The following is a 16113-nucleotide window of genomic DNA, read 5'->3' as shown; positions in this document are numbered from 1 at the left end:
TGCTGAGATTGCAAAATGGTCCAATCTCTCTGGAAAGCAATATGGTACTTCCTCAGAAGGTTGGAAATAGAAATATCTTATTATCCAGCAATTCCTCTACTTGGTATTTCACCACAAGAAATACGAGCCATAACACGAGTCGATATACACACACCAATGTTCATAGCAGCACTATTTACAATAGCAAAAAGATGGAGACAGCCTAAAGTGCCCATCAACTGAAGAATGGATAAACAAACTGTGGTACATACACACAATGGAATATTATGTTACGTCGAAGAATAATAAGGAAGCTGAAAGCCACCGCCTAACATGGATAAACCCTGAGGACAGTATGTTTAGTGAAATTAGTTAGTCACAAAAGGAGAAATTCTGCAAAGGACCACTACTGTAAAAGAACCCATACTAAAGTGGGGGAAGGAGCTCTGGTAGCGTAGTGGTTATGAATCGGGCTGCGAACCACAAGGTCAGCAGTTTGAAACTACCAGCTGCTCCGCGGGAGAAAGATAAGGCTTTCTGCTCCCATAAAGATTTACAGCCTCGAAAACCCTGTACAGGGTCGCTATGAGTCAGAACCGACTCCACAGCACATAAAAACAACAACAACAACAACTAAAGGGGGTGAGGGTGGGATTTTTTGCTGGTTACCGGGATGTGGGGGTACAGTGAGGGGAGGGAGGGGAAGGTGGAGCACAGGGTAAGGAATAGACACAGGATGATTTGGGTGCGGGGGGGAGGCAATACACCAGGGGGAGATGATGCTGATGAAAAGAGATGGGGATAGGTCTCTTGTGGTACAACAGTGAATAATTGTTATCAGGGCTGATTGTGAGGTTTGGAAATGTAAAGGTAAACATTTTGTAGCAAAAGGAGGGGAGGGATTGACTTTGCAGTCCAGGAGCAGAGGTCCTTGGGACCATCAAGGGAGAAGAACGGAGTGCGGGGACCCTAACCAGAGAAACAGTGAGGCCAGCGATGGAGGCAAAGACAACGATGTCAAGAGATGGAGCAGCTAGAGACTCTAGACCCAGAGAGGGAGCGAGACTGTGGACTGACGAGCTGGGCGGGGGTGGGGAAAGCAGGCTTGCAGGATATGCCTTTTGCTTGGTTGATGATGTATGGAGAGGTTTGTAACCATGGCAATAAAACGATTTACCATAGGATGAATGTAAAGCTAATGTTCTCCCATGTAAACTATCATATAGTTCACAATAAAACATTAAAAAAAAAAAGAAAAGAAAAGAAGCTGAGCAAACCCCAACCAGGATATATCCCAAAAGAAAATTACAAGGACATATCATAATCAAACCTTCCAAAATCAAAGACAAATAAAGAATCCTGACAGCAGCTTAGGAAAAACTAAAAATTACCTACAAAGGAGAACCAATAAGACTAAACTCTGAATTCTCAGCAGAAACCATGCAGGCAAAAATGCAATGGGATGACATATACAAAACTCTGGAAGGAAATTATTGCCAACCAAGAATCACATACCCGGCAAAGCTGTCCTTCAAATACAACGGCAAAATTAGGACATTTCTAGATAAAAAGAAATTAGAGGAATTTGTAAAAATGAGACTACCTTTACAAAATATACTAAAGAGTGTTCTTTGGGATGTGAACTAAAAACAGCAGAAAGCAACCTGAGATTAACATACATGATAATATTACCCAGCATTCAATCCAGATGGTGGTGGTGGTTTTGTGCCACCAAGTCAATTCCAACTCATAGCAACCCTGAATAGGGTTTCCAAGCCTGTAAATCTTTATAGGAGAGAAAGCCTTATCTTTATCCCACAGAGCAATTGATAGACTTGAACTACTGAGCTTGTGGTTAGAAGCCAAACTTCTAATCCACTACACTATCAGACCTCCTTCATTCCAGAAATTGTTGTTGTTGTTGGTAAGTGCTGTTGAGTTGCTTCTGACTTATAGTGACTCTGTATAGGGTTTCCAAGGAGTGTCTGGTGTGCTTGAACTGTCAACCTTGAGGTTCAAACCAACTTAGAAGTCCACGGCACTAACCCACAGTGCCACTTCAGAACTCAAGATATAGAAGTACTTAAAACTGACAAGGCTAAATATAGGGAATTACAGATATCAATTTATAATGAAATCAACTACAAAACAAAAAGAGAGAATAGTGTAGATATAGAACTCCCAAATGGCAAGCAAGCCAAGTAAATTTCAAGATAAAACAGTCTGTTTTAAATGAGGAAAAAAATGTAATAGATTACAGGGCAATCACAAAGAAATCAATACACCTTCAAATCAAAATAAAAGAGAGGAAAATCAGAAATATTTAGTAAACATTAATACAAAAGAAATGAAAATGAAAACCCATAAACAAAATTATCTCCATGCAGAAAATTATGTGGAACAAAGAAACCAGCAGCACAAGAACACAGCAAAAGGACAGTAATCAATTCACACCTATCAATAATTATGCTGAATATAAATATATTAAATGCACCAATCAAGAGAAAGAGCAGAATGGGTAAGAAAACAGGATCCCCCAATCTTCAGCCAAGAAGTAGACAGGTATATATGGGGGACAACAACACTAGTAAGGAATGTTCCACTATTCAAAATAAAAAGGGTAACAATTCCTTAAGGACAAAGTTGAGAAGGGATGGAAAGGTAGGCAGACTGCAAATAGAAACCACAGATATAAACTGGGTAACTGTAGTTATATGGAAGGTATTGTAATCATTGAGATGAAACAAAGTACATGATTTGATGAATGTAAAACTAATGATCTTGTCTGTAAATCTCACTCAATTTACAGGAAAAAACAACAGTATCCTTCAATATACTGTCTATAAGAGACGCAACAAAAAGATGGAGATAGCCACGCAGGTTACGCTTGCTGAGCTCGTCAGTTCAGCGCCAGTTCCAGTTTGCTCTCAGCCACTACACACTGGGATTCCTGGCCCCTGGGACCTTTCCTGGCTGCCACAGTGTGAGTGAGTGCTCAACCCACGCAGAGTAAGAAAGGCAGAAACCTTCCAGATGTCTTCCAATCATGTCCAAGTTTCTATCCCAATGTCACAAAACACCAATGGCCAACCCAAGATGACAACCTCCAATGACCCAAAGACATGTACTGAAAAAGCTGTGTTGTTTTCATAACATAGGCTACCAAGTGAAAGCGAAGAGTGGGTTTTAACTTTGTCAAAACAGCTGAGAAATAAATATTAAAGGATATCAATGGGATCATGAGACCAGGCCTCAATGCCATTCAGGGACCTACATGTGGATTGTCTGGAGATGTTTTGATAAATGGAGTGCCTCGGCCTGCCAATTTCGAAGGTAATTCAGGTTATGTAGTGCAAGATGATGCCATGATAGGAACTCTGACAGTGAGAGAAAATTAACAGTTCTCAGCAGCTCTTCGGCTTCCCACAACTATGAAGAATCGTGAAAAAAGTGAACGGGTTAACATGATCATCCAAGAAGTAGGGCTAAACAAAGTGGCAGATTCCAAGTTTGGAACACAGCTCATCTGTGGCATGTCTGGAGGAGAAAGAAAAAGGACTAGCATTGGAATGAGCTTATCACTGACGCAGCCATCTTGTTCCTGGATGAATCCATAACTGGCTTAGACTCAAGCACAGCCAATAATGTCCTTTTACTCCTGAAGAGGATGTCTAAACAGGGACGGACAGTCAGCTTCTCCATTCTTCAGCCTCGATATTCTACCTTCAAGTTGTTTGACAGCCTCACATTATTGGTTGCAGGAAGACATTTAATATTCCATGGACCTGCTCAGGAGGCCTTGGCTATTTTGCATCAGCTGGTTATAACTGTGAGCCTTATAATAACCCTGCAGCCTTCTTCCTGGACGACATTAATGGAGACTGCTCTGCTGTGGTATTAAACAGAGAGGAAGAAGACAGCAAAGCCAGGGTTGCTGAAGAACTTTCCCCAAAAGACAAGACCGTGATAGACAAATTAACTGTGTTTTATGCCAATTCCACCTTCTTCAGAGAAATGAAAACGGAGTTGGATGGACTCTCAGGGGTCCAAAAGAAGAAGAGCTTAGCCTTGAAAGAGGTCACCTATGCCACCTCCTTTTGTCATCAGCTCAGATGGATTGCCAGACGTTTGTTGAAAAACTTGCTGGGTAATCCCCAAGCCTCTATAGCTCAGATAATTGTCACCACCCTCCGAGGACTAGTTGTAGGTGCCGTTTTCTATGGACTGAAAAATGATCAAACTGAAATTCAGAATAGGGCTGGAGTCCTTTTCTTGACAACCAACCAGTGTTTCAGCAGTGTGTCAGCTGTGGAACTCTTTGTGGTTGAGAAAAAGCTCTTAATACATGAATATATCAGTGGATACTACAGTATCAGCTTATTTCTTTGGAAAACTGTTATCTGATTTACTCCCCATAAGGATGTTACCAAACATTATATTTACTTGCATAATATACTCCCTATTAGGATTGAAACCCACTGTGGAAGTCTTCTCCACCATGATGTTTACCTTTATGATGATGGCTTATTCAGCCAGTTCCATGGGGTTGGAACTGTTTCATGTTCATGATGATGTTCTCAGGGTTGCTGGTAAATCTCACAACAGTTGTACCTTGGCTCTCATGGCTTCAGAACTTGAGCATTCCACGTTAAGGCTTTGCGGCTTTAGAGCATAATGAATTTTGGGGACAACACTTCTGCCCAGGTTTTAATGCAACAACCAACAGTACGTGTGGCTATGCAATATGGATTGGCAAAGAATTTTTGCTAAACCAGATCATTGATCTCTCACCTTGGAGCCTATGGCTTGCATGATCATTATTTTGCTCATGATTGCCTACCTAAAACTGTTATTTCTTTAAATTTTTTCCTAAATTCTCCTTTAATTTACTGTAATTCATGCACATGTAAAATAAAAGTCCCTTGATTTAAAAAAAAAGAAGGAGATAGTCTAAATGCCTAGCAACAAAAAAATGGTTAAACAAACTTTAGGGCATACACAAAATGGAATATTATGCAACACTGAAGAACAAAGATGAGTCTGCGAAATACCTCACAACAAGGATTAACCTGGAAGACATTATGCTGAATGAAATTGTTGTTTTTGTTGTTGTTGTTGTTAGGTGCCATCGAGTCGGTACTGACCCATAGCGACTTTATGCACAGCAGAATGAAACACAGCCCCATCCTGAGCCAACCTCACTATTGTTGCCACGCTTGAGCATCAATGGGATGCCGCTTTGCCAATCCATCTCGCTAGGTATCTTTCTCTTTTTCTCTGACCCTCCACCTTAACAAACATGATATCCTTCTTCAGCGACTGGTCCCTCCTAACAATATGTCCAAAGTATGAGAGACAAAGTTTGGCCGTCTTGGCCTCCAAGGAGCACTCTGGCTGCACTTCTTCCAACACAGATCTGTTCGTTCTCTTGGCAGCCCATGGCACTTTCAATATTCTTCTCCAACACCATAACTCAAAAGCATCAATTCTTCTACGGTCCTCCTTATTCACTGTCCAGCTTTCGCATGCATATGAGGTTATTGAAAATACCTAGGCTTGGGTCAGGCACACCTTAGTCCTCAAGCTGACATCTTTGCTCTTCAACACTTTAAAAAGGTCTTTTGCAGCAGATTTGCCTAATGCAAAACGTCATTTGATTTCTTGACTGCTGCATCCATGAGTGTTGATAGTTGATCCAAGAAGAATGAAGTCTTTGACAACTTCAATTTTTTCTCCATTGATAAGAATGTTGTTTATTGGTCCAGTGGTGAGGTTTTTGTTTTCTTTCATTGAGATGAGGATATATATTGTGTGATACTAATGTTGTAAAGAGTTAAGAAAAAGTTTCCTTTATAATACAAAAAATGGATGTTAGTAAAGGGCAGGGGGGAAGGGAATTAGCCAGGGGCTAGACACATATTAACACATAATTAACACGGTGACAAGGTGGGCAGTATACATCAAGAAGGAAATTAGCAGAGGAAAGATGAAGGTAGCTGAAGACACAGGGAAGAATGGAATAATTAAAGTGAATAGAGGTAAATACTGTTAACTGTTGGAACATGGAGCAGATTGTAATCATTATAATAAAGCAAAGTATATAAATTGTCAAATGTAAAACTGATGATCAGCTTTAACCTTTGATAATTAATAATAAAAATTTAAAAAGAAAACACATCTACTTCACGTTTGACATATTGCTTTGAGAACGCCAATTATATACTCATATTCACCAGAATTTTGTTTTACAGGATTTTTTTTTCCAAATCTCTTGGGGGATTACTACAGGGTTAAAGGTTATCTTAAGATCAAAGAGCAAATACTGGGCAGAGAGGGGGTGGGTTTCTGCAATTGTCTATAACAGCTCATTGATTTTTCCCATCTGCTATATGCAAAAAATGAAGTACATATTTAGTTTGAAAAAAATAAAACCTTTTAAACTAGAAGTAATGGCAAACTAATTCTGGCAAAAGTTCAGAGGAAATTTTACTACAAAAGATCCAACTCCCCTTTGTCAAAATATAAATAATGTCAACAACAGGAAAAGAAATTCTATTCCATGAAATACTGTCTGTTATTTAAATCTTTTGCCCTCCAAATACATCGAATGATCAGAGATCTAGTCTAAAACTGCATGTGGTAAACCATCAAGAGGACTTTATAAGCACTGTATGTATATGGGCGACTGATGAGAGACAGCTGGAGCAAGACACTAGAAAATATAATTAACTCAGACCCAGAAAAATTGCTTTCCTGTTATAAACCAACAACTCACAAGTTCTTCTGGACTTTCCTTTATCCATCTGAAAATTGTCAAAGAGTTGCTGAAAAAAAAAACGTCCCTAGCATCATGAAAGGTGAGAAGAAGTTGAACCCAAATAGGATAGACCCCAAAAGAAAATCATCAAGATATATCATAATCAACCTTTCCAAAATCAAAGGCAAGGAAAATATCCTGAGAGCAGCTCAGGAGAAAAAAAAAAAAAAAAAAAATTATCTACAAAGGAGAACCAATAGACTAAGCTCTGATTTCTCAGCAGAAACCAACCAGACAAGGTAGTGATGTGATGGCATATAAAAAACTCTAAAAAAAATTTCCAACTAAGAATCATATACCCAACAAAGCTGTCCTTTAAATGCAATGGCAAAATTAGGATATTTCCAGATAAAAAGAACGTAAAGGAATTTGTAATAAGCAGACCAACTTTACAAAACATACTAAAGTGTGCTCTTTGGACTCAGAGCCAACAATATCAGACAAAAATCTGAAATTAACATACATGACACCACCACCCAAAACTCATTCCAGATATTGAAGTATCCAAAGTAAAGCAAACCTACAAGACTGAAAACACAGAACCAGATATATCAATTATTATAATGATATCAACTACAAAGCAAAAAGAGAGCATAGTGTAATTACAGAACTTCCAAATAAATGGTGAGGAAGTCAAGTAGATTTTGAGATAAAGCAGACTGCTTAAAAAGGGAAAAATAATAAACTACAGGGTAACCTCAAAGAAAATTGATACACCTTCACATCAAAATAAAAAAGAAAAATCAGAAAGATTTAGTAAACATTAAAACAACAGCAATGAAGAAAATGAAAAGAAAACCCACACACAAAATTAACTCATAGCAGAAATTTATATGGAACAAAGAAACTAGCAACATAACAACAACAACAACAAAAAACAGACAGCAAGATGACAGCATTCAATTCATGCCCATCAGTAATTACACTGAACGCAAACGGATTAAATACAACTGTCAAGAGACAGAGTAGCAGAATGGAAACAAACTTTAGGACATACAATGGAATACTAAGAAAAATTGAAAAACAATGATGAATCTGTGAAATACCTTATAACATGGATGAATCTGGAGGAAATTATACTGAGTGAAATTAGTCAATCACTAAGGGACAAATGTTGTATGAGACCACTGTTGTCGAAAGATTTTCTTGCTAAAAGATAAATTCTGTGATTATTACCAGGGATGGGAGGGAAGGGAAAATTATTCACTGGGTAGAACATAGACACATGTTAACTTGGGTTATAGGTTGTGTTGTATATGCAATATACAACAAGAGGGAGGTAAGCACAGGAAAGATGAACATAGTGGAAGACACAGGGAGAAGTGCACGGGTTACACTGAATAGAGGTAAATACTGCTGGTACATGGAAGGTATTGCAAACCTTATAATGCCATGATTGCTTGAGTGTGGGATAAATGATCTGTTCTATAAGCCACTATATTCACAATAAAAAGTTACTTTTAAAAAAAATTACACCAGACAGGAAAAGTAGACTACATTGTTGTTGTTGGGTGCAATCGAGTCGGTACCAACTCATAGTAACCTTACGCACAGCAGAACAGAATACTGCCCTATCCTGGGCCAACCTCACTATTGTTGCCACACTTGAGTCCATTTTTGCTGCCACTTGGCCAGTCCATCTCATTGGGGGTCTTCCTTTTTTTTCTCTGACCCTCCACCTTACCAAACATGATATCCTTCTCCAGTGACTGGTCCCTCCTGACAGTATGTCCAAAGCATGAGAGACAAAATTTGGCCATCTTGGCCTCTAAGGCTGCACTTCCTCCAAAATGGATCTATTGGTTCTTTTGGCAGCCCATGGCACTTTCAATAGTCTACTCCAACACCATAACTCAAAAAGTCTTCCTTATTCACTGTCCAGCTTTCGCATGCATATGAGGTTATTGAAAATACCATGGTCATAGCTCAACTATACACTGAATGCAAACAGATCAAATATAGTCATTGTCATAATACACCATTCCTCAATTATCAACATAGTGAGGTTCCAAAGACCAGGTCATTATGTAAAAATCAGCATTATATAAAAATGGAGGATGAAGTGCATCATTACTTAACTGCCAAATTATATCATTACATAACTGCCAAATTATACATCATTGCATAACTGTCAGGGAGCTGTAGTAGCATGGTGGGTTACATGGTGGGCTGCTAAGTACAAGGTCAGCAATTCGAATCTAACAGCTGCTTTTTGATAGAAAGATGAAACTTTCTGCTCCCATAAATTTTATATAGCCTTGGAAATCCTATACAGAGTCGCTGTGAATCAGAACTGACTGAACAGCACATAACCATTAAAAACATGACATAACTGTCAAAACACTTAGAATAATGGACTGGCCAAGTTGATACAAAGCCTTAACCATCACAGCCAGCATTACTCTCATCCCAGACACTGGCATTTATTACTGACAGACATACATCATTAATGTGCAAAATAGTCAGATAGTAGAATTGTTACTACTGTAAATGTGAAATGTTTGATAACATACAGTCATTAAGCAAGGATAATATAAATACTTAATACTGACCAGAAAAAAATGATTAGACACTGTGTTGCATTGGGAAATTTTGCTGGAAAAAACTTCTTTAATGTGTTAAAGAGCAAAGCAAGATGTCAGTTTGAGGACTAAAGTGTGTCTGACCCAAGCCATGGTACTCATACACACATGAATTCTGGACAATTAATAAAGAAGACAGGAGACAAACTGATTCATTTGAATTATGGTGCTGGCAAAGAGTAATGAAAGTACCATGGACTGCCAGAAAAACAAACACATCTGCCTTGGAAATACAACCAGAATGCTCCTTTGGAAGTGAGCATTCTTTGGAAGTGAGGATGGCACGTTGTCAGGTAGGACAAGTCCTTGAAAAGGGACATCATGCTTGGCAAAGTAGAGTGTCAGTGAAAAAGAGGAAGACCTCCAATTAGATGGATTGATACAGTAATGCAACAATGGATTCAAACACGACAAAAATTGTGAAGATGGAGCAGGACCGGATAGCGTTTCATTCTGTTTGGAACAGGAAATGGCAGTATGTCATTCTGTTGTGCATAGGATCTCTGAGTTGGAATGACTACACTTCATATCATAACAACAGGAGCAATTTTATGTGGCTACGGAACACAAAAGGAAATGGCCAAGGTCATTTCCTGCCGAACTGATTCTTATGCTTTAATAGTGAATAATTGTTATCATGATGAATTGCAATTGTCGCAACTGCAAAGAAAGAAGTTTAAAAATATAAAAGGGGGAGTAGTTAGTCTTACATTCCAGAAACAGAGGCCCCTAGGACCATCAAGGGAGAAGAGCATGAATGTGGAACCCTATCCAGAGAAGCAGCGACACCAGAGATGGAGACAGAGATGATGATATGGAGAGCTATAGCAGCTGAGGTGTCTAGACTCATGGAAAGAGACAGGCTGTGTGCTGGCGGCCAGGAGGAAGGGTTGTAGAATGTGCCCTTGGGTTATTTAAATGATGATTATATTCTCCTGAGTGTTTTTGTGTATATCAAAAGAAAAGAAAAATAAATAAATAAAACAGAGAGAATTGATGCAAATACTATTGAATGATGATGCATGGAGGGGGACTATAATCCTTGCAATGAAATGAAGTACAATGAGTGCAAAACTGATGTTTTCCCATGTAAATTATCATTCAATTCACAAGAAAATCTTTAAAAAAAAAAAAAAAAAAAAGGAACTGGTCAATGTTCAACCATTTCAAGAAGTTGATCAAGAGTCAATCAATGATCCTGAAGGAAGAAGTCCAAGGAGCAATAAAGGCATTGGAAAAGAACAAGGAGCCAGGAATTGATGGAATACAAATTGAAATCTTTCAACAAGGTGAGGTGGCACTGAAGGCATTTATGCCAAGAAGTTTGGAAGACAACTACCTAGCCGACTGATTAGAAGAGATCTGTATTTGTGCCCATTCCAAAGAGAGGTGATCCAACAGAATGAGGAAATCATTAGACAATAATATCATGATATCCCATGCAAGTAAAGTTTTACTAAAGGTAATACAGAAACAGCTGCAATCATACATTAATAGAGAACTTCCAGAGGTTCAAGCCAGATTCAGACAAAGACATGGAACAAGGGATATCATTGGAGATGTCAGATGGATCTTGACTGACAGCAGAGAATACCAGAAAGATTTTTACCGGTGCTTTACCAACTAAGCAAAGGCTTTCAATTGTGTGTATCATGACAAGCTATGGACAACACTGCAAAGTATGAGTATTCTGAAACACTTAATTTTGCTCATGAGGAACCTGTACATAAACCAAGAGGCAGGTTTTCAAACAGAGCAAGGGAACACCAAATGGTATAAAATTAGGAGAGGGTGCACAAGTGTTGTATTCTTTCACCATACTTATTTAATATGTTTGCTGCGTAAATAGTCTGAGAAGCTTGGGATATCTGAAGAAAAACATGGCATCAGGATTGGAGAAAAACTCATTAACAACCTCCAATATGCAGATGATACAAACTTGCTTGAGAAAATGAAGAGGACTTAAAGTACTTACTGATGACGATCAAAGACCACAGCCTTCAGTATGGACTGCATCTCAATGTAAAGAAAACAAAATTCCTCACTACTGGACCAATAAACAACATTCTTTATCAGTGGAGAAAAGATTGAAGTTTTCAAAGGCTTCATTTTGTTCAGATCAATCATCAACAGTCACGGAAGCAGCAGTCAAGAAATCAAACAACGTATTGCATTAGGTTATTCTGCTGCACAAGACCTTTTTAAAGTGTTGAAGAACAAAGATGTCCGTTTGAGGACTAAGGTGCACCTGACCCAAGCCTTGGTATTTTCAATAACCTCAAATGCATGCAAAAGTTGGATAGTGACTAAGGAACACCATAGAAGAATTGTTTCATTTGAGTTATGGTGTTAGAGGAGAATTCTGAAATACCATGGACAGGCAAAAGAACAAATAGATCTGTGTTGGAAGAAGTACTGCCAGATTGCTCCTTGGAAGCCAGGATGGCCAGACTTAGTCTCTCAAATTTCGGATATATTGTCAGGAGGGACCAGTCACTAGAGAACGATATCATGATGGTAAGGTGGAGGGTCAGAGAAAAAGAGGAAGACCCCTCAGCGAGATGGACTGGCCAAGTGGCAGCAGCAATGGGTCCAAGCACAGCAACAATTGTGAGGCTGGTGGAGGACCGGGCAGTGTTTCCTTCTGTTGTGCACAGAGTGGCTATGAGTCAGTACCAACTAGATGGCACCTAACAACAATAACTGAACATTTAAAAAGTAGCTGTTGTTATTAAAGTACTAAATTTTAATTTAAATTCAAATAGGCACTTGGTACACATCTAGATAATACCTAGCATTTTGAAGCAGTGCTTCATTTCAATTAGTCATAGAATGTTCTGAAAAATCTGACTCACTCATAGTTCACATACAAAAAGCAGAAATCTTTGTATATTTTGCCCTTATATTAGAAAACCATCTATGTGCTTCATATAATAATTAAAAGACAAATAATTCAAAGAACCCAGAGAAATCACTAAGAATGAATGTTGTTGTTGTTTTTATTAAGTTCCATCAAGCAATTTCCAACTCATAATGACCCTATATGGGGTTTCCAAGAGCAGCTGGTGAGTTTGAACTGCCGACCTTGTGGTTCAAACAGACTGTGTGATGCAGTGCTTATCCTACAGTGCCACATATCAGGTCTCCAAGATTTAACAGCCCCATCTATTAACTGATTATAAATAGATATACAAGTTACAGTGTGAAAACAAACAACAAAAGACCTTTTCCACACTGGAAATTAATTAATAGTTAAGGTTTGAATAAATGGAGTCAAGCTGTAAATCACTATGCCTTTCAGTGGTGAAAATTTCAGCATGGTTGAATTTTCCCATGGAATGATAATTGGGAAACACTTGTCTAAATCCTATTTATAAAACAAAGTTTGTGATAAAACAATATGATATGAAAAGTTACATAATGTGCCTCAACTATGTTTTTGGACAAGTTGCTGGCATTTCCTTGGGAAATTTTTAACATATCTTTTAATAAGCTAGTGATTCATTGCGAATATCCGTGAAGAAGATTATTGCAGGATTATGAAACTTATCTAACCAATAATCATGGTCTAACAAGCATTACTCAAATTGTCCTGGTTTTAAGAATCCCCTGGGATACTCTTCAAATCTACAGATTTCCAGGCTCCTCCCAGGAGATTCTGATGCAACGGACCAGGCTGGAGCAGGTAATCTTACACTAAAGATAGGAAGGCACTCCTGTGGATTCCATTCCGACTCACAGCGAACATATACAGGATTTTCAAGAGTGTAAATCTTTGGCAGCAGCAGGCAACCTCGCCCTTCTTCCTACAGAGTGACTGGTGGATTTGAATTGCCCACATTTCATTACCAGAGTGTTTAAACACTAATCTAACTATGATCCAATCAGGCAATCTGACACCTGATAGATTTCATCAAATTAAGGAAACAGTGGTCTAGTTCACTCAGCACATCCAAGAAAAATCTAAAAACTGTATGCTGTTGTTGTTAACTGCTGTCAAGTCAGTTCCAACTCACAGTGAACCTGACCATACACACAAGCAACAAGAAATAGTGTATGACCCAGCAATCCCTCAGGTGGTGGTGGTGGTGGTATGTGTTGTGAAGTTAGTTCCAACTCATAGCAACCCTGAATAGTTTCCAAGGCTATAAATCTTCACAGCAGCAGAAAGCCTCATATTTCTTCCATGGAATGGCTGGTAGTTTCAAACTGCTTACCATAAGGCTAGCAGCCTGACTCATAACCACTATACTACCAGAGCTGTTTAGCAATCCCTCTACTTGGTATATATTCTCAAGAAATAAGAGCCATGACACAAATAAGTACAACTATGTTAATTGAATTTCCACCTACAAATAAGCTAGAAGCCGAGTCACTCTCACTTGTCTTTAATTTACAAAATAAAATTTGAGAAGGAATTTATGGGTTGGTTGAGAGTATTCCATGAGTAAGTACCCACAAAGCACTTATTATGACACATAATAAGATGCTATAAATGTTGGCTAATACTGTTATTAGGTTTGGGGTTTTTATTTTTGGTGTGTTTTTTTCAGCATTTTTCTCTTTAATGCTTTTGAAATTCCTATATCCTTTCATTCATTCAATAAATGCCTACCATGTGCTGGACACCATACAAAACATTTAAGAATGACAGGTAATACTGGTGTACTCTCAAGACTTTCTCAACTTAGCTGAGGAATCCAATTCATACTCACTACATGCATGAAAAACATTGAAATATGGAAATTCACAGTGACGGTGTTATTTGAGTCATACTGTAAAGTACATTTTCATCAGACAAGGTAGGACAATGTAATAGTTCATTAAAGCTGGAATATAACAGGAAAAAATAATGGGCCCTTGAGGAAATTTTTTACTAACACTGTTGAAAAGGTGACTTTTTGTAAGAAGAGGAGTACAAAGATGAAAGTAAGTCACAAAGAAAAGAAGCAAAGGAAAAACATTCTTAAGATAAAAAAATATACTGATGTTGGACTGGAGATGAGCTGGAGTTTATGCTAAAAATTATAATAATACAGCCAATGTACATGTACTATTACAAAGCAGCCTCTGTTTGGAGGTTCATCCAAAAGTTAAACATACAATTATCATTTTTGTTTTTAGGTGCCATCAAGTCTGTTCTGACCCATAGTGACCCCATGCACAACAGAATGAAGCACAGTCCTGTGCCATCCTCATAACTTGCTAAGTTTGAGCCCATTGCTGCTGCCACTGTACCAACTGATCTCGATAGGAGTCTCCCTCTTTTTTACTGAATTATAAGTGATCTAATTATCATATGATCCAGCAATTCTACATCTAGGAATAGACCTCCAAATTTTGAATCTTGAAACATTATAGCTATGACCATAATATTGTCAGAAATAATTCCAGAATATGAGCTCCTCTGGTTGGAAGGAAATCAAAATACAACTGGAGAAGAGCTACCTCCTCAAAGTAGAGTTGACAGTAATAATGGGACTAGCATAAAGCTTTTGGGACCTTCATTTGCCAGTGGAGCACAAATCAAAATGAGGACAAACAGCTATAAATATCCACTAAGAATCATAACATGGAATGTGTGAAGTATGAACTAGGAAAGCTGGAAGTTGTCAAAAATTAAAGAGAACACAGAATGATTGATAAGCTAAGCATTAGTGAGCTGAAATGGACTGGTATTGTCCATTTTCATTCTGAAAAACATTTCAAGATGTAAGGCGCTCTGGTAGCGTAGTGGTTACGAATCAGGCTGCAAGCCGCAAGGTCAGCAGTTCGAAACCACCAGCTGTTCCACGGAAGAAAGATGAGGCTTTCTGCTCCCGTAAAGATTTACAGCCTCGGAAACCCTGTGCAGGGTCACTATGAGTCGGAACTGACTCCACGACACATAACAACAACAACAACATCTTAAAGTATAATGCTGTCTATGACAGGATAATTTTCACACGCCTACACGGAAGACCAGTTAATACTACAATCATTCAAATCTACACACCAACCACTAAAGCCAGTGGAGATGAAAATGAAGAATTCTACCAACATCTTCAGTCTGAAATTGATCAAACATGCAATCAAGATATATTGATAACTACTGGTCATTGGAATGCAAAGGTTGGAAACAAATAGGAAGGATCAGTAGTTGGAAAATATGGTGGTGGTGATAGAAATGATGCTGGAGATCTCATGATAGAATTTTGCAAGACCAATAACTTCTTCATTGTAAATACTTTTTTTAAACAACATAAAAGACGACTATACACACATGGACCTCACAAGATGGAATATACCGAAAATCAAGTTGCATGTGGAAAGATATGGTAAAACAAGGCCAAGGTCAGACTGTGAAACAGACCATCTATTGCACATATGCAAGTTCAGAATGCAGCTGAAGAAAATTAAGTCCATGAGAGTCAAAATATGACCTTGTACATAACCCACCTGAATTCAGAGATCATCTCAAGAACAGATTTGATATATTAGATGCTAATGATCAAAGACCAGAAAAGTTAAAGATAACATAAAGATCATCATACAGAAAGAAAGCAAAAGATCATTAAGAAGACAAGAAATAAGGAAAAGGCTAAAATGGATGTCAGAGAGACTCTGAAACTTGTTCTCCAGATGAAATGAGAAAGAAAAGAGCTGAACAGAAAATGTCAAAAGGCATTATGAAGGTCATCAACAAAAATTCGGGACAAATGTGAAGACACTAATGATGGGAATACATGGACTACA

The 16113-nt window shown here is 38.3% G+C and overlaps 1 protein-coding gene and 1 pseudogene across 1 annotated transcript in view; one reads left to right on the top strand and one right to left on the bottom strand.

The window, feature by feature from the left end:
• The window catches only part of SMYD3 (SET and MYND domain containing 3), a 1025869-nt gene that overhangs the window by 907590 nt on the left and 102166 nt on the right, over positions 1–16113 (bottom strand). The window lies entirely within an intron of this gene.
• On the top strand, positions 3013–4840 carry LOC102819306 (annotated as a pseudogene).

The sequence above is a fragment of the Chrysochloris asiatica genome, unplaced genomic scaffold (genome assembly GCF_000296735.1).
Source record: "Chrysochloris asiatica unplaced genomic scaffold, ChrAsi1.0 scaffold00165, whole genome shotgun sequence".
NCBI classification, from domain to species: domain Eukaryota; kingdom Metazoa; phylum Chordata; class Mammalia; order Afrosoricida; family Chrysochloridae; genus Chrysochloris; species Chrysochloris asiatica.
Note: the sequence above shows the minus strand (reverse complement) of the source record. Positions and strands in the feature narration are given on the sequence as shown.